This window comes from Cibotium barometz, chromosome 52, assembly GCF_041138505.1.
Source record: "Cibotium barometz isolate CiBa-2024 chromosome 52, ASM4113850v1, whole genome shotgun sequence".
Lineage (NCBI taxonomy): Eukaryota > Viridiplantae > Streptophyta > Polypodiopsida > Cyatheales > Cibotiaceae > Cibotium > Cibotium barometz.
In genome coordinates, this window is record NC_141097.1 from 4639238 (window position 1) to 4659304 (window position 20067).

The 20067-nt window shown below is 40.1% G+C and overlaps 1 pseudogene; it reads right to left on the reverse strand.

Moving 5' to 3' along the window:
• Positions 1-15335: 15335 nt before the first annotated feature.
• LOC147608702 (uncharacterized) overlaps positions 15336-20067 on the reverse strand; it is an 88959-nt pseudogene continuing 84227 nt past the window's right edge.

The window sequence follows — 20067 nt, forward strand, 5'->3', positions numbered from 1 at the left end:
AGCCAAAAAAGTCAAAAATTTATGAAGAAGCACTAAAAGGTTGTATTTGTGTGATTAAATTCATACAATTTGATATTCAAATTGAAATTTGTAAATTGGTATTTGGGTCTTCAGATTGAAGTACCACAATTGTATAGAATCCCTGACTTGCTTGATGCCTAGACATGATGGTATTTACCTTTTAGTTCCAAGGACCGTGACTACCCGTATATAGCGAGGGTATAACTGTAGCTCTTTACGGCAATATATACGAGTAAATCTAAGACTTGAAATTATAAGCATTAATACTATCTAGATGATGAATTCCAATGTGGTTGATATGATTTTAAATTTTGGTTGAGAACCGATGAGTTGATTTGGATTCTGATTGAAAAATGAAGATTCTTGAATTTTGGTTGAAATATAATAAACTAAGCAAAACCAAATAAGGATGAATGGGACGAGTCCCTGTGATGATGTTCGTAGCTGGAATGACATTAATGACTTCAGCAAATCACTATGAGATTAGTGGATTGTGCTGGTAGATTGGTGCTGTTAACACTTGACCCAGTGGATCAAGTTAAGGGATGTCAAATTAAAAATTTGTATAATTGAAAATTTCCATGAAGGACTGTTTAGATAGAAATTTCGGTCTAATGGACCATTATTGTGATAAGGATTGAATGTTACGATCTGAGTGAATTATTATCTGATGATGAGTTTTATATAGGGATCTTTATCTTAGGATTCTGTTGGGTTCACCAGACTATAAGGAACCCCAGAATCGATTGGATCTTAAGGAAAAGACTTCTCCTCTAATTTTGCGAGATGAGGACATCTCGCATTTTTTATGTGGGGTAGGATGTAAGATTCCTCCCTCCGGCTTTTGAGGTGTGCAGGTGTAAGACCCCCCCCCCCCCTTCTGATCTTATAATTATTCCCCTCTGAAATAAAAGAAAGATCTTGTTTTACCCTATTTTGGCCTAGAGAGAGAAAATATCTAGAGGGAGGTAATTCAAAATTGAGATATTTTTGGATATAAAAATCCTCCTAGTGTCTAAAATGGTTTTCCCTGAAACAGATATTCAAAAAGAAATTTCCAATGTGCAATTGGAATAAATAGAAATCAGGTAAAAATGACCTTAGCTTAAGGGTCCAGATTTTTTAAAATTTTTGAATTAAGGTTCCTATGGACCAATTAGATTAATCCAAATGTAGGAGGAGGAGATAAATGGAATAATAAAAGAAAATCCCCCAAAAATGAGTAAATGCTCACATAAGATGAAGAGTTGACTAAAGACAAGGTTATTAGTTATAAAAGAAGAGATATTTAGAAGAAATGATGCATTTTTGACACCTCAGTGTGGGGAATTGCCCTCATGAAGGAGGCACCTATTTCACATTTGTGGTTGAGTTTTAAACTCACAAATAATGAGATATTTTCATCTCTCCTCTCTCCTGCTTTAACTAGATCCAAAAAGTAAGCTAAACTGACCTAAAAATGGTCAAAAATTGACCAAATTGATCTGGAAAATTCTAGAATCAATTTGCTTGGTTAGAGGCTCACTTTTTCATATCAATATAGCCTCCCCCTTTGTAAATGGTTAATGGTGTTTTATGCACTGTTACTCTACTCCTCTCCCCAGAGCCAAAAACAGTGAATTCATTGATAATTTATTTGTTTTTGACCATTTACTCTTCAAAAGAATTGGTGGCCACTCTTGTTGCAAACAAGAGTAGATCCCTCAAACCATCAAGCCAAAGGAAAGCTCACAAAACTCCTAGTAGGTTAGAAATTCTACTTTTTCTTATTCTATTTTATGGTTTTCTGATTTTCGTTTTCTTTAAAATGAAAATGGATGTTATGCCTTGCTGGAAAGGCTTTCCCCTTTCTCTTTATTATTGAATTCAGTCTTTCTTTATCCTAGATGTGTAATCAAATTTATGGAATTAAACTTTTCATATTGTTTACTCTTAATAAAGTGGAAATTGATTAGATTACAATGATTTAAATCATCTTGGATAATTTCTAGTTAATTTTAGAGTGAAAAATTTAAAAAATGGTTAGCCATACAAAGGAGGTTATGGTAAAATTTTCTTAAATTTGGTGAAGTAAGTTTATCTTTTTATTATTCAAAAAGAGTAATCCCCACCGCTTGTGTATTCTAAAAGTGTTTTTTTTATTCTATGCATAGAAAAATGTATATTAGAAATATTTTTATTATAAAAGTGTTATTTTCATTAGAATTAATTTCTATGCATAGAAAGATGCATATTGGGAATATTTTGATTATAAAAATGTTACTTTCATCAAAAACTAAATTTATGCATAAATAGATGCATAAAAGAATTTTTTTAATTACAAAAGCGTCACTTCATCAAATTTTGATTTTATGCATAGAAAGATGCATAAAGAAATTTTTTTTCAATTTGAAAAGAGTTATTCTCATTAATTTTGATTTTATGCATAGAAAGATGCATAAAGAAATTTATTTCTATTTCAAAAGAGTTATTCTCATTAATTTTGATTTTATGCATAGAAAGATGCATAAAGAAGTTTCTTTCTATTTCAAAAGAGTTATTCTCATTAGTTTTGATTTTATGCATAGAAAGATGCATAAAGAAATTTATTTTTATTTCAAAAGTTATTTACCACTAAAGTTGTTCTTATGCATAAATAGATGCGTAAAGAATCTTTATATCAAAAATAAGAATTCTCTTACATTCTATAAATAGATGTGATAAGATGTGATATGAATCAGATAGATGAGAATGAATAGAGAGTGGATGTGATGAGAATAGAAGTGATGAGAATGAGAGGTAAATAGATGTGATGATATGAATAAGATAGATGAGAATGAATAGAGAGTGGATGTGATGAGAATAGAAGTGATGAGGATGAGAGGTAAATAGATGTGATGATATGTGATGCGAATCAGAATGGATGGATGGATGGATGCGATGAGAATAGATGTGATGAGAATGAGAGGTAAATAGATGTGATGAGAATGAGAGGTAAATAGATGTGATGAGATGTGATGTGAATAAGATAAATGTGAATGAATAGATGAGATGTGATGTCATGTGAATCGGGATGTAAATGACTAATATAGGATGTGAATGAATGTGATAGCATGTGAATCGGGATGTGAATGAATGATATAAGATGTGAATGAATGTGATAGCATGTGAATCGGGATGTGAATGAATGATAAGGGATGTGAATGGATGTGATGTGATGTGAATCAGATAAATGTGAATGAATAGATGAGATGTGATGTCATGTGAATCAGGATGTAAATGAATGATATAGGATGTGAATGAATGTGTTAGCAGGTGAATCTGGATGTGAATGAATGATATAGGATGTGAATGAATGTGTTAGCATGTGAATCGGGATGTGAATGATATGATATAGGATGTGAATGAATGTGTTAGCATGTGAATCGGGATGTGAATGAATGATATAAGATGTGACTGAATGTGATAGCATTTGAATCGGGATATGAATGAATGATAAGGGATGTGAATGGATGTGATGTGAAATGGATGTGATAAGATGCAATGTAAACTCGATAGATGTTAATGTATGTGAAGAAGTGATGAGATGTATGGGTAGATGCAAGTGGATGAGATTTGATGAGGATAAATGAGAAAATAAGTGATGAGATAGAAAAAGATGTGATTAGATGAGAATGGGAATACTTATGAAATGAATGTGGATTGATGTGTGCATAATGTTGATTGATGTGGATGAATGTGGATTGATGTGGTTTGATGTGTGGATAATGTGGATTGATGTGTGGGTAATGTGGATGGATGTGAATGGATGTATGGATGATGTGGGTTAATGTGTGGATAATGTGGATTGACGTGAATGGATGTATGGATGATGTGGATTGATGTGTGGATAATGTGGATAGATATGGATGGATGTATGGATGATGTGGATGGATGTATGAATGATGTGGATTGACGTGTGGATTGATGTGGATGGATGTATGGAAGATGTGGATGGATGTGTGGATGATGTGGATGGATGTATGGATGATGTGGATTGATGTGTGGATGATGCGATTGGATGTGATTTGATGTGGGAATGATGCGATTGGATGTGATAGGGATCGATGAAGAAAAAAAATTATGGGAAGACGAGAAAAGATGGGGATTAATGTGAAAGGATATGGAGTGATGAGAAAAGATGGAAATATTGTTGGAACTGTATTTGTATGTGAAAATTGTTTTTAAATGACTGTTTTATGTCAAGAATGCTGGGGAAGCATTTTGACCGTCTTGTGAATGAGGTCGTGGAGACCTATCTGTTAAAGTTGCAACTACTGGACGGAGAGTCAACGGAGGACGTCTCGCGTAACAAGGTCGACCGAGGTCTTGACTAGCCTCGGTTTGATCTTAATGGTGAGCTTCCGATATAGTGGATGAGGGACCAAGGAAGCGGCCTATGAGTGAAGCGCTAGGTGACCTGCGAAGATCCTAGAGGGTACTGACCATACGGTGCTCGGGCTTTGGGTGACCGAAGATACCCACACGTACGTCGGGGAAGATATTTGGAACAAGAAGTAAGAGTTGTTTTCTGAATTCGGGCATGGATCTGGTTGATTGACCTTGCTGGTCCTCAACGGATGAGTCCATGGCTCTTTTATATGGATCTGTTGGTTGATCTTGCTGATCTTAAATGGAGACTCCATTTTTGTTAAAGTGAATACTTGCCGGTTACTATGATCTAGGAACTATCGAAAAGGCCCCTGAGTGGACAGGGGGTGAGTGTTCTGGTTGCCAATGATGCCATAGGTACACGGATGAAGGAATGTTTGGAAATAAGGATTCAACTAGATAATTAGAGGATTATGATCAGTGACACTATGGTTTCATTAAATGATTGTTTTAAAGACTGTTGAATCCGTGAAAAAGGCAATTTCATATTGGGTGTGTAAGTGGTGTGACTAGTTTTAAGTTTGCATGAATATCCGACTAGGGGGGATGGGAACTCTTTTCCCTGGTACTCGGGACAACCTAGCCAAATTCTCAATTGAATCCCATCACTAGAGTGGTTGCTAACCCATGGGATTGGATGGGGTTAGGCTGGACTGATGGATCCCTAAATTGAGACTAAATTCTGTTTTGGCTCGATAGATGAAGTAAATCCCGGACAAAAATTGTTCTATAGAAAAGAATCAACGACTGTGCCTCTCAATGAGGAAAAAAGCGTTGGTCTCTATGATCCAAGTACAATCTTTTCCCTGATTTGACTATGGGACTTATGGGTTCGGTCAGATCAGTTTAGTTAGTTAAGGCTTTTGACTACGTTAGAGAAAACTTATCCTGGAGGAATCGCCCGTGCTTTCCGGGTTTGGTTTTGGAAGAACCGATGGATTAGTCTCTTGTCCAGATATCCGTGGGCAAGGCCCCGAGTGTGGGACCCTGCCCCGCACAAGAAGTGCTACTTCCACTACTAGCACCCCTGAATTCGTTGCGCGGTGGGGATAGGGACCTCACAACAATTGAGAGAACATCCGTGCCACCTTCTAGGCATATAAGCAAGTTACAAAAAAAATAGTAGCATAGAAGAGAGAGCAAGGCAAGAGTTGCCAATAGCTTTAGGGTAGATATCAGCCACCATCACCGAATGCAAAGTCGATACCTTGATGGATGCTGCCACTAACCTTCTTACCCTAACCTACCCTACCCTCCCTAGAACCCTTCCACCATTCTCAAACTCCATTATCATGCTCTCCAAATTAACTTGCTCCAACCTAATATCTTTTTCAGAGGATCCTATCACCATCTCTTCTTTTTTAGAGGAGCCTATCTCTTCTCTATCCCACAGTATCACCAAAATCCCTATCTCTTCTCTCTCCAACACTATCACCAAAATCCCTCATCCCTTAATCAATATGCTTATCACCTTCTTTTTATAGGGCCAAATCTCTTTTGACACTCCCACTACCCTCTTCACCCTACCAGTCCATCGTCTTATGGCCAGTCTTCGTGCTTGGCCCCATATCTTGGAACATGGACAAGCCACAAAATCTGATGCCTCATGGAGCTAACAGTGCCCAATGGCATTTGTCCTATCCCTTACGCGTCTTTAAAGTCTCTCATTATGCTGGCCTAGATGGAAGGGGAGGGGTGAATGGAAATCTATGAGGCCTACAAAGCACTTTGTTGTGTTAGGTTCAATATCCATAATCCCCCCATGGCTCAATATGTTGGCCATGATGGAAGGGGAGGGGTGAAAGGAAATCTATGAGGCCTACAAAGCACTTTGTTGTGTTAGGCTCAATATCCATAATCCCCCCATGGCTTATTAGTTCTGTACATCCATGTCTACCACCATAGCTGGAAATCCTCCCACCACTACCATCATGCAAATTGACGAATCTCATGTGGCATTTCCCTAGGAGTTCACAGCTGAGGAGGGCTGTCAAGCCGCCAGAGACATTTTCGTCTCCAAAAAGCCCACCACTATTCTTCTACCAAGGGCGACGAGACAAAGACAATGGTAATGATGATGATGACGATCCCTCCCAACCTTCATGTGCTGACATGCAGCCCCGAGCACTTGAAATTCTACTCTAGTTCCCTTGCCAACACACGACCAAGAAGGCTCTACCGCACCAACACCAAAGAACCCCCCACCATCTAGAACCCAGCATCACCCTCTTGACATCCCCACACTCTATGCCAAACTTACTTTGGGGGTTAGCTTTCCATCACCCTCCTGACATCCCCACACTCTATGCCAAACTTACTTTGGGGGTTAGCTTTCCATCCCAAGCCTCATCCCCCGACCACCCTTGTTGTACTTCCCTCGTATAAAAGGGGTTTCTTTTAAATCAATGGAATCAAGCAAGCTCTCAAGCCTCTTTATGAGTACAAGTCTTTATCTTATAACTTAATTGTGCTTGTTTCTAAAGCTTAATTAGTTTAGTTTATTCATCATTATGATTTTGGTTAGTTATCATCCACCCTAGCTAGCTTAGCACCAATCACATATAATAAGTATAGGATTAATTCACTCTCACCATAACCATCTCATAGGAGCTTGGATCCTCCAGTTCTAACAGGCATATGCTATTTCCCTTGCCCTTGCTGTAAGTTGGGGTACTATGGAGGGTAGCCATGGAGCCCTACATGAACACACGATAAGCAAAGGTGGCAGTGCATGCACACTACCACCACAACCACAAACGGTGGCCAATTAGAAATGTCTCTTTAAAATGTTTGTTAACTGTCCAACATGGACATCTCCACCATAGCTTAAGTTTCCTTGGACCCATGATGAATAAGTTGTCAAATTTGCAGCAATGTGATGAGCTATGGTAGATCAAATGCAAGAATCAACATCATTAACAAAGTGATTAGACAATGATTAAGATGAGATTAGTGAGCAATTAATTGATAGCTTAATGTAGGCATGGATAATCAAAAACTAGCAAACTTTCATTAGGCCAAGGCCTCAATTTATAGAGTTTACATCCACTAGATGCCAAGCATCTAAGCCCACTGATCTCTCCTTGATTCACTCCACCTCTTTTGCTTGATTCTCTCCACCTCTTCACTTTTCCGAGAATATCTCCACACATCCTAAATCTTCTCATGCTACCCTTTATTCTCTCCCAGTAGATACCTCTCACCTTTTCACTGCTTCTCACTCATTTACAGATTCTCTTTTATAGCCTCTTGCTAAGGGCTAGTTCCCGCACACACCCATTCACTTGTATATTTTAACACCTCCCCTCAAGTGAATTTTCCTAGCACACCTGCACCCTATACCAAGTTTCCCTCTTACTTGGTAGCCCACGACCAGTGCCTCAAGTCCCTAAACTCATAGTCCTTGACACACTCTCTCTCTATGTGTCCAAGGCTACTACAAGTGCCCGTGACCTTGACTAAAGTGCTCACATATACATCTACCACATGGCCTACATCATCGGTGGCTCAAAGGTGGTTTTGCTCTGTTGGGGCAGGTTACATTGGGTTGTAGGGTTTCTCTTTCTCTCTCTCTCTCAGAAAAGATGATTTGACTCCACTTCCTTAGGAGTCTCCATGAAGTTTGCCGATGTCGTTCCTTCTCCACTGGGTTTGCTGTAGCAGTCTCTTGCCATGTGTCCTGGCTTTCCACAGTTGTGGCAAGTGAAGGTCCTTCCTTCTACTCTGCCTCTTCCTCATCCTCGTCCTCGTCGTGAGAATCCTCCTCGAGTGAAGAATGCTTCCTCTCCAGCTATTAAGTCCAGCCATTTCTTCTCTTTGACCTTGGTCTCTTGCTCTAGTAGAGCTCCAATTAAGGTACATTCTTTAAGGTTGCTATAATGTTTTCATATTCACCTTTGTCCACACTCTTTAGAAGCACTGCTAGTGCCTCATCATGGCGTCTACCTTCTTTGCCAATGGCTACCATTGGTTGCTTAATGCTTTTGTATTTGTTCAAGTGTGTGATTAAAGGTTCACTTTCCTTCATATCAAGTTTGTAGAATTGCATTAGCAGATTTATCTTTGAATTTTTTGCTTGAGTGCCAAATAATTTATTGAGTTCATCCCATGCATCTTTTGCCCATTGTATCCCTATGATGTGGTGAATGATTTCATCATTTAAATTAAGTGTGATGAGTCCTAATGCTTTCTCGTTCCTGCTCTTCCACTCATTTTTCCTACTCAGCTCCGGGCATTCATCTCTTCCCTCAACTAGCCCCCACAGATTTTTCCTCACATGAGCAAATACATGGTTTTTGTTTGCCATGTATAAAACTGCTCCCCATTAAATTTGGGTATCTCTTGTGCCGTGCTCATTGATGATGTGAAGGGGGTCTTACCTCTTGATCCAATTTCAAGATTCAAGGGCAGTTTCTACCCTTTTACAAATCAATCTAGTGTTTAGGTGATGATTACAACAGATTTATCAGCATAAATTCACCAAAAAACACATAAAGCCAAGGGTAACAAATCTGTACTGAATGGTTGGAGTATCAAACCATCTCCAAACTGTAATATGAAGTTATAAGGATCTGTATCAGATACCTAATGGTAAATTTGAACCCTCAATTACACCAAATTATAGTGATTAGTGCTGATTAATCACTAATTAGTAAAATAATCCCCTGTTTTGTGTGCAGAAAACAAAGTGTGCAGGGAGGCCAGATCTGAGGCCTTAGACTTCAAATGAGCTCAACTCCTTTCAAAGGCATCACAAGAATCAACATTATTAACAAAGTGATTAGATGATGATTAAGATGAGATTAGTGAGCAATTAATTAATAGCTTAATGTAGGCATGGATAATCAAAAACCAAAAAATTCTCATTAGGCCAAGGCCTCAATTTATAGAGTTTACATCCACAAGATGCCTAGCATCTAATCCCACTGATCTCTCCTTGATTCACTCCACCTCTTTTGCTTGATTCTCTCCACCTCTTCACTTTTCCCAGAATATCTTCACACATCCTAAATCTTCTCATGCTACCCTTTATTCTCTCCCAGTACATACCTCTCACCTTTTCACTACTTCTCACTCATTTACAGATTCTCTTTTACAGCCTCTTGCTAAGGGGGGACTTGTTCCCGCACACACCCATTCACTTGTATATTTCAACATAAGTTGGCATATTTTAAGTAAGACTTTTATTCTTTTCATGCGTATCTACCCATTTCTTTTGACAATGTCCACTACATTGTTGATCCATAAGCTACACGATTGATCTTTTTCAAGACGCATCACTTAACTTAGCCAATTATATTGTAATTTAGCAAGGCCTAGATAATGGGGGAACCACTATCTAATGACTAGGTAATAAAAACTCCATTGTAACAACAACTTCCATTTCCATAGACTTAAAAAAATGGCTTCAAACTTTTTGTTTCTTTGTAAGCCGTATGAAATGTCCATAGCATTGAATGTAATTTTAAATCCCAATCAATGCAATATTTTTCATCCACCTTCTTAAGGATTTGCTATAGGATATTTGTTGATAATTAAGATTGCCATTTCCTTCTAGATAGTACATTATTGACTTCTTGTGGATGATCATGTGCTTAATTTCCAACTACTAAATCACCCGATTGAAAAAATGTCCTTGGAGCGCTCACAAGCTCCACTAGACAACCAAATATGGTCATAATATTACAAAAAACTTTGCAAACTGATGCTACTTTGTTATTCCAAAGTTCCCTAGATTCAACCCACTTCTACCATTGTTTAAATGGTTATTACAATGGTAGAATAGCCTACAAACTTCTAACACACAATTCAGAGCATAAGGTTTGAGCTTGATGTCACCTTCTTGATCATGGTTATTGCTTTGTCTACAATGTTTTTCCAATATTTGGCCTTTTACCCACTAAAATTATTTGTTTCCAAGCCATTAAACTGGTCTTATCCCACACGTGTGTATATAGTGGTTAGTTGGAATTTACCTTTATATTTCCTTTCACTAATAGGAAAATAGGTTATTGTAAGTCTTTCACCTTACAAAGTGCCACTGAGTAAAGTGACCTCTCAAAAGTCTCTTGCCTCTATAAGTACTTCACTTTCTTTGTTAGACTTGTGAGCTCTTAATTGGTTGCAACCAATAAAGGGCTAACTCAAGATGGGTGACATACTAGACTACCTCTTGCATGTGAATTAGATAAGAGACAAAGTAAATACTAGATGGTCATGCACAATCCACCTTTGACAAATATTGTTTTATACTCTTATTTAGCCATCCAAAATCTACCTTTGGGTTGTTACCTCAACCATATTTAATTATCTTAACAGGCGTTCCTCCTACAACGCCTTAATATTTAACCAAAAGGGATAATTTATAGACCTTGTGTCCATGTTTCATCTATTCCAAGATAATTAATTAACAACCTTCTTTGGACATATGCAAGAACACTCATGCCTATCGTGCATTCCATAGCAGGTGAATGCCTTCAAGTGTGGTGGAAGTATCTCTCCTACCCTTCAAATAAGGAGTGTCAAAAACTCTTTTGACCTTAGACTGTTGATGTGTACCGACTCTATGGTACCTAACATGTATTTGCACAAATGCTTTCCAAAACATATGGCTATTTTTACTACATATCTAATGCACACTGTGCCTTTCTACCTATACATGTGTGTCTAGTTTAGTAGGTAGCACGTGCTATTTTGGGTTATCGGTTACAACTAGTGAGGATCTCCACCTTCCTCATACTGTGCCTTTGTACATGTACATGTGTATCTTATTTAGTAGCTAACACGTGCTATTTTGGTTTACCAGTACGGAATCTCCGCCTCCCTCATACTTATAGATTAGTTTTATTTATAGTTGTTGTTTGGGTTCCCCTCTAGCTCCTTCTATCGCTCCCTCTGGCGGAAGAAAAGCAGACTTGAATTTGTCTTGGAATTGATCCCAGTAAGAGGCTTGGTAGCACCAATGCAAAGTGCATTCCACCACAAAGAAGCTCGATCACTCAAATGATTAGTAGCAAACTTTATTTTGTCTTCCTTGGAAAATTGCTCACCAGTAAAATAATCATCAAATTGAGTCACCCAAGAAAGAACTAGACGACCATCCTTTTTACCATCAAATTTGGAGAACGTGAAGGCACGGCTAATCTTGGAGTCCTTGTGAGTCCGTTTGCGAGTCAAAAACGGATTTGAGAATCTTGCTCAAGCTATCATCTTCGAGAGACATGACATCAAGAGATTCCTCATGAATGCATGGGTGTTTGCATTGTCCTTCAAGTTGCATCACAAGTAGAAGAATGTGCTCCTCCAAAGTAGGAGCAGGAAGAGGTGACACATTCGAAATGGTTGGTGGTTGAGTGCCATCATCAGAATCCATGGGTGTAGATGCTTGGTAGAAATCGAGGATGGAGCAAAAACAAAGATTGGGGAAAAAAACCCCCTTTCAAAAGATATATATATATATATGGTTTTTTTTAATATTTTTTTCTTCTTCTTCTTCTTCTTTTTCCCTCTTCTCTTCTCTCTCTACTTCTTCTTTCTCCTTCTCTTTCTTCTCTTTTTGCTCTCCTTCTTCTTCTCCTCACGGTTTCACCAGAGATCGCCATGAAACTTCCCTATAATCCCACATAGTGTCAAAAGGAGAGAAGGGATAGAATATAAAGGAGGGAAGAGTTACCTCTTTATCTTTGTCTCTTAAGAGACATCCACGCTTGAGTGGTGGGAGGAGTGTAGTCGCCAGTCCCGGTGCGCGCATAGCTCGTCTGTCCACCAGGGTTGTATTCACGATGCCAGTTTGGGGTGTTGTTGTCAGTGCTTGTTGGTGGTCGGTAGCCGGTGTGTTCTTCGGTGACTAGTGCGCTGTCCACTGTAGACATTACATAGGCCAGTGGACATTACACAGGCGGCACTCTGACAACTGGTGTCACTCTCAGGTTCCGTGCTGGCGGCTCTCACCTTCACACAAAGGACAACAGTCCTGGGTGGATTCACGCCAGCTTGCCATCCGTCGCCTGTTGCCGGGGTTGTTGTTGCCGGTGCTTGTTGGCAGTGCCGGTTGTATCGAGTGTACCCTTATGCTTGGGGTGTTGTTGCCAGTGCTTGTTGGTGGTCGGTAGCCGGTGCATTCTCTGGTGAGACTAGTGCGCTGTCCACACTGTAGTAGTGCACTGTCCACACTGTAGTAGTGTGCATTGTAGATAGTACACATGTGGCGCTCTAACAACTGGTGTCACTCTTAGGTTCCGTGCCGGCAGCTCTCACCTTCACACATAAAGGACAACAGCCATCGAGTGCCCAATACAAACCTTTTTTTAAACTTTTGGTAAGAAAGTACACGACACAATTCTCTCCGTTCCCTGGCTCTCTGGCTCTAGTGCCAATATTGGAAGCTCACGGTTGGCCCTCTATTAGAAATGTGAACTTGAAAGAAATACATAAGGTTTAAAATAGAAGAAAGCTATGCATGTGACACAAGAATGGGTTAAATCTCCCCCACCATGAGAGTGGCTCATGTCCTCTTCATGGTGTATTTAAATATATTTCCTTGTACAAAAAGCAAGAGCCAAAAATATGTGTAGCCAAAAATATGTATCTCCACTTTGGGCTTGCATAAGCCTAAATACAAAAGTGTGAACACTCTAAGGCTTACTCATAAAATAGAACTAATATATATCAAAATGTTGCATGCTAATGTGCACATAAAATATCATTTTTGTTGCCACTGTGAAATAAATAATCGCCACACGCATGCATCAATAGATTTCTGTTGAAGCAAGCCCAATGGATCCATGCACATCACGCACACTAACCCTGCCAACTAATCTGCACTCACATTCACAATATAAGGTCAAAATTTGTGACAAGTTAGAGGTGATCAGTCTCGCTTGCACATAAAATATCCATCAAATAAATCCATAAATTCCAAATAATGTGAATAATTCCAACAACGGACATGTTCGGGCTTACACACATACACACACAATTTGAGGAATTTCTTAATAAAAAAGGTATACGAAGTTTAAATCTTTAGGATATTAAAATGATGGCATAGAGACTATCTTCCTACCTTTTTAAGGGAGAATCCCAGCAGATTCACTCATAATAAAGGGGACGTCACCTGGGTGCATGAACCTCAAGAAAAACCCTTGTTTATGATGCTCAAAAGATGATAACTCCCCCCCCCCCTATTTAAGCTTATAATGATACCTTTAAAAATGACTCTGTCACCCCCTTCCTTTTATTTATGTTTTTTCTCTAGAATTTACACACCCCCTCTTCTTAGATTAAAGTATGTTACTTTGAACCTTATTGAGCAAACATAAGTACTTCATGCTTATGTTCTCAAAGAATTTCATTTGCTAAAAGTATTGCTAGAATGCTGTTGCGTGACGAGTGGAGATCAATGCAAGGATGCAACAAAAAAGATGCAAGCAGAAAAAAAAGAGACATTCTTATTTAGGGCTCTTGTAAAGAGTTCCAAGTTGTAGATGAGTGTGGGAGTGGGCTTGACAATAATCCCACATGGGAACTTTTGGGAGTTTTAGAGTTTTTGTATAAAAAGTGGCTCATTTGAGAGCTTATGAACACATTGGGCAAACTCATGTTTGAGTTCTCTTGAGACTAGCTCTCCCTCTTTTCCCATAGAGGTGCAAGCTCTTCTCTCTCCCCATCTACATTGTTGTAAGTTCTATTTTTGTTAATTCAATGCAATGAGTTGATGTTTGTCTCTCTTCTCATGTCAATTCTCTAGTGTGCATGTTTCTTGTTGATAGCTTCAAGGTTTGTGTGCATGCTAGGGAAATGAGTATTTGAGAATGAAGAATGCTTTGATCTTGTGTATGCAATAGCTTAGCTTTCTTCTTGTTTGGATGCATGAATGAGTGGGATGATGAGTGAGTGAGCAATAGCAAGATTGAGCTTGTGTGTGTGTTAAGTCTATGTCAATGGTGGTAGTATTCTTAGCATTCTCTCCATCAAATGGATAAGCTTTTGTGCACCGGTACGGGTTGAATCCCTAGCTCCGAAAGGGATGCAAATCCCATTGGATTGAGCTACATGTGGATCATACTACTCTTGCTACAAGTGAGAGAGTTTTTCGTCTCTCCATTGGCGCCGCTGCTCTGGCAGGGAGCGGTTGAGAGTGTGTGGAAACCACCACCATTTCCTCTTTTGGTTGCAAAACCATTGAGTGATTAGGTTAAGTGCGGGTGTGCGATCCCGGTGTGAGTGGATAAGGTTAGGATAAGAAAAAAACCCATTGAGCGGTTGAGGTTTCTCCCGCATTGTTTTTTTATGTTTTATTGCTTTTATTCTTTTTCAAGTACCGTTCATTATGCTTACCTTCATTGTTTTTTGTCATTTCATGCTTTCATGCTTTTCGCTAACATGTAATTAGTAAAAAAATAAAAATAAAAGAGGTGCGTTGCTAAGCTCTTCCATAGCTTATGCAAGCTCCATAAGCTCCCAAGTGTGAAGCCCGCTTAAGGAGAGAGGGAAAGAGAAGGGAGAAAGGAAAAAAAGAGGAGGAGAGAGGTTGCAAATTTTATTTTTTATTTTTGTTATATTTTTTTAAAAAAAAACACACAAAAGGCCGTGTGGGAGACGTGAAGGGCAACCGCGTGGAGACTGGCCGGTGGTGGTTGCGTGGCTCTTGGATTCACCTCTCAAGTAGCTTGGGGAGTCGCCGGAGAAGGGCCCAAGGTACTTCAAGCGATCGGGGCCATACCAAAGGCTCTCAGACAACTTAGGGGAAGTCTTTCGCATGGAGAGGCGGGACTCACCGAGGTTGCCGACCTTGGAGGCGAGCTCGCTTTGGGGCTTGAGAACAGCTTGACCAGCCAGGGAAGTGGAAGACAGGGCAGCAGTAGCCATGGACGCCATAGCTTACTATGATTCAGCAGAGGATTCAGCTACTCAGAGGGGGGCTGAGCTGTGCCAAGGTTGAAAGGTGGGCTATAGCAAGAAGAGTAGGAGGGGCAGCAAAAGGCTGGAGTAAGCTGCAGGCGGTGACTGTAGCGAAGCCCAGCTGTGAGGCAAAGGCGTCAGCGAAAGCAACAGCACGCAAGTAGAGCGAAGGTGAGGCGGTATCGAAAAGAAGCTACTGGCGAAGGAAGCGGCCGAGCCCGCCAAGGCTGCTGGCGAAGAGAGGCTGAGGAGAGAGGTGGTGGAGTTGACGCGTAGCTGGTCGCTGACTGGGCGACTGGAGGCGAACGCGAAGAAGAGGCTGGCGAGGTGCAGTGAAGTGGCCGCTGCTGTGGCCAACACAGGCGACCTGCGGGAGAGGAGGTTGAAGGCGTCGGCTGACAAGCGAGGTGTGGTAAACCCAGGCGACCTGCGGGTGAGGAGGTTGAAGGCTGGCCGGCAAGCAGAGGCGGTGGTGAGGCAAGCGAGAAGGGCGATGGCAAAGCACTGAGAGTGGAGGACTCGAGGAGGGCAGCTGGCTGCAGCAAACGGGCAGAAAAAGAAGGCAAAGAACGTGCAGCAGGGAAATTCGGAGCCGCACGATCCGCCGGAGGAGATAACGATAAGGAAAGAAAAAAAAAGAGGTTAGTATTTTTTCTTTTTTTTTAAATTTGTTATTTTGTTTTTGTTTTTTAAATAAAATAAAAAATAAAACCATAAAACAATAAATTTTTTAAAAAAAAGAGAAAAAAAGGAGAGAAAAGAAAGAAAGAAAGAAAGAAAAAACATTTTTTGTGTTTTCATTTTGAGTCCATATTCTTTGCATAATCTACATTTTTTTAAACTTTTGTAAATTTTTGTGCATAATTAGTGTAACTTGCATTTTTTTTAAATTTTTGTAATTTTGTGCATAATTAATATTTTTGTTTAATTAGTAAAAAATTAAAAAAATATTAAAATTACAAAAAAATAAGAAGAAAAGAAAAGAAATAGAAATAGAAAAATTTTGTAAATTATGTGTTTTTTTTAGGAATCCATATTCTTCGCATATTGTGTAATTTTTTATTTAAAAATTTGTGTAATTTTTTGCATAATTAGAGTAACTTGCATTTTTTAAATTTTTTTTGTAATTTTGTGCATAATTAATATTTTTTTTACGTAATTCATATTTTTGTGTAATTAAAAAAATTTAAAAAAAATCAAAAAAAAAAAAAATAAAAAAAATAAAAAAATAGGATAGATAGTTACACACATATTTATTTTAGTTGCATTTAGTGGTTAGGTAGGGTCTAAAAAAAATTTGACCTTATGCACTTGCGGTCGGGACGTCTTATAGACTCTGCCACCATAAGGCCTAGGGCACCTTCTAGAGTACCTATGCAAGAAAGTGGGACCCAATCAGTAGGAAATTTGGTAGATATTGTTGAAACCTTTTCCGAATCCCAATCTGATACCCTTTCCAGAACAACTAGCTCATTGTCCATAGACAATCTAGGGTCGTCAAATAGTCATCCCTTAGCCCCAAATAGGACACCCACAAGATCTTGTAATCCATTTGAAGCCGACACCATGGGGTTAACACTTAATGTGAGACTCCAATATGTCTACACGAATGCTCAAGGAGCTGAGATCTTTAGGGATCCACAACAATGGTATCTTGTTAAGATTGCAGACTTTTTCTCAGAACTTGATAGAGCACCTCTAGTCAATGACCAGGATAACATGTACATGTCTACAGAGAATGTAGATAAATTAGGGGAGCTCTCTAAAAGCGAGTTCTTAGACTTATCAAAGCTTTCCAGAGCAAGGGAGTCTAGAGATGACTGGCTCATTGAGCCGGACATGCTTGGACCATCCAATGCCCAGTCCTCAAAGCCATCCATAGATGATTTACTTCTTGTAGATCTAAATTTGGAAAGAGATAGGAAAGGCAAGAGCAAAATGGATCAGGGGGCTGAGAACCAATGGGAGTTTGTACGACAAATTCCAATGACAAAGGTCTTACAAGATGACCCACTTCAAGAGGTCTATAAGGACTCTTTAGAGGGATATTATGCCACAACTAAATTGCCAGAGCTAGATCTTCCTCTAGCACTTGTGGTGGTAGTCGAGAAGCTTGCAGGACACATGAATCGAATTGTTGATAAATGGGCCAATGAATACCGAACCTTGGATTGGAAGGAGATTCGGGAGCTCACGTGGAAAGGACAACCATTATTCATGGAAGTGTTATCAACAAATACAGCTAAACCAAGAGAGACAGCCTTTCTTGGAGAAACTGTTGCTCCTCCCCTATGAGAGTTCATTAGAGAGGGACCCTCAACATCAAAGTGGACCACTGCAACCAAGTAGCCCAACTCTAGCACCAAGATATTATCCTACACCAAAAGTGCGACCACAAGTCACACCACAACAGCATTTCTCTCACTATAACAATCGGAGGGTAGGGGAGCCAACTCGGCCTCCCATAAATGCACCTCCTGAAATGCGGGTAACAAGATCTTTGGAGGGGGTTGGTGAGGCAGGGAATAGGGGACCCACACCAATTTGGGATGCATGTGGACCATCTTACCAAAGAGAGGAACAATTCCCACTGAGAGTGAGAGGCCGTAGGCCCTGTGATGAGTATTCAAGACAAGTAAGGCCATCAACTCTTCAGAAACTGGTAAAGAAGTATGAAGGGTCGGGAGATCCATACGACCATGTAGCAGCATTTAGGCAAGCAGTTCGAGCTGAGCAAGTGGCTGACAAGCATACTCAAATTGAAGGATTTGGGCTCACTCTTGAGGGATAGGCCCTTGCTTGGTTTCAGGCACTAGAGGCTTCAGACAAATCTTCTTTACGAGTTTTGGAAGAGAGATTCATTGCTGCTTTTTCCTTGATGGGGATTCAACATGACACAGTAGCAAACATCTACTCTTTCAAGCAAGGCGAGACAGAGAGTGTTAGAGATTGTGCAAATAGAATGAAGCAGTACATTAATCGTTGCCCAGAAGATGAGAAGCCAACCCAGGGTCGATTAATTTCTCTCTTCTTAAAAGGACTCAAAAATTCAACACTGCATACACATCTCTATGTAAAGAAGCATACAAATTTCAATGAGTGTTGCCATGATGCTATGGATTTCACCGATAACTTCAAATTCCAAGATGGTACTGGCCCTAAGGTGAAACCTAGAGATCAGTGGGGTGATGACCAAAGTTCAGGGTCTAGCACGCTAGTAAATCCAGACCAGATAGCTAACCTAGTACTAAGGAGATTGGGAGAGACCTATCGCCCACCCATGCAGCCACAACAACAGCACAGCGAATGAGGAGTGTACTACCTACAGGTCCTCATCTTTGTGGAGCATGTGGCGGTAACCATAAAACCAAAGAATGTAATTCCTCTAGTCACAAACCAACCCACAAAGAAGTGGTGCCAGGCCTATGCTTGGAACTTTACCCACACCACACAGGAATGTACTCGCATTGCAAGAATGAGACAGGAGCGTGAGCAGCAAAGGGGTGGAGTGGCTCCACAAATGCATCAACAGTATACTAATTTTGAACGTAAGCCACCGATGGCACAAGAGCAAGCACGAACTGTTCTTGGAGCTCAACCTCCTGCTCCTGGGACTGCTCATGTGAGGGTTGTGGACTACGACAATTCAAATATGTGTAGAGACTTGGTAAACCCAGGCTATGTGGAGGAGGAATATGCATCATATTCATCCGAGGAAAATCTCTTTGAAAGTCCCACATAATATCAAAGCCAAGCACTGTGGAGGGGAACAAAATTCTTTAATGTTGCTAGGCGAATACCAACCTAGGACTCCAGGCCCCTCAGGTCAATGGCAACAAAGGAAAGTAGAAGCCAAACTAATGGGCCCCTGTTATGAGTGCGGAGAACCCCATTGGGCTCGTGATTGTCCACATCGCTCAAGGCAAGCAGCTCGATCCAATACAACAGTACCACAGTTTCCACCAATTGAAAGATATTGTCTAGGGTGTTGTGTAGAACACTTCCCAAAGGATTGTCTGCTGAAACCACATGAGGAAGGCACCTCTCAACCAAAGGTCTCACTCAACCTTGTAGGGGCAGTTCCATCACCACCTTCATCTAAGAATGAGGATGTTGTGCCACTTAGAGTCATGACTAGATCACAGACATGAAATGCCGAAATGCAAACTGATGAGACACCTTGAACTAGGGATGTAAAGGCAAACCTAGTGGACAAGACCCTACATTCCCATAGAAAAAGGACCACTAGGAGGAAAAAGAACCGAAACAAGCGAACTAAAAGTGCATCCACTAGTTCTCAAGAAGTCTCTAAACAAAACATGAAGGATCAAACTTTTACATCCCAAGAAGTGCATGAGGAGCATCAACCTCAACCTGGGCCTAGTGCCAAACAAGATGAGGCTAGTATGACTGAGGATAGTTCTGGGGGTTCTATTTTTTTGGATAAGGTGAATGAGACTCTAGATGCCATCATTGATGCTCATAGAAGTCGCATTGCAGCTTTATCTGAGCTACCCAAGAAGCTTCAAGAATACCCAAACCCTCGTGAGGAGAAGATCAATCTAGCTGTACATCAGCAACTCATTAGGGAAGCTCAATCAATACTTGAGGGACCACCTCCACCTATTCCTCGGGGCCCAACCTCTCTTAAGCCAACATTAGAAACCATACCAGAAGTGTCATCAAGTCGGGAAATGAAAAGTGAGCTCATCTCACAATCTCATAGGCGAGAAGTCT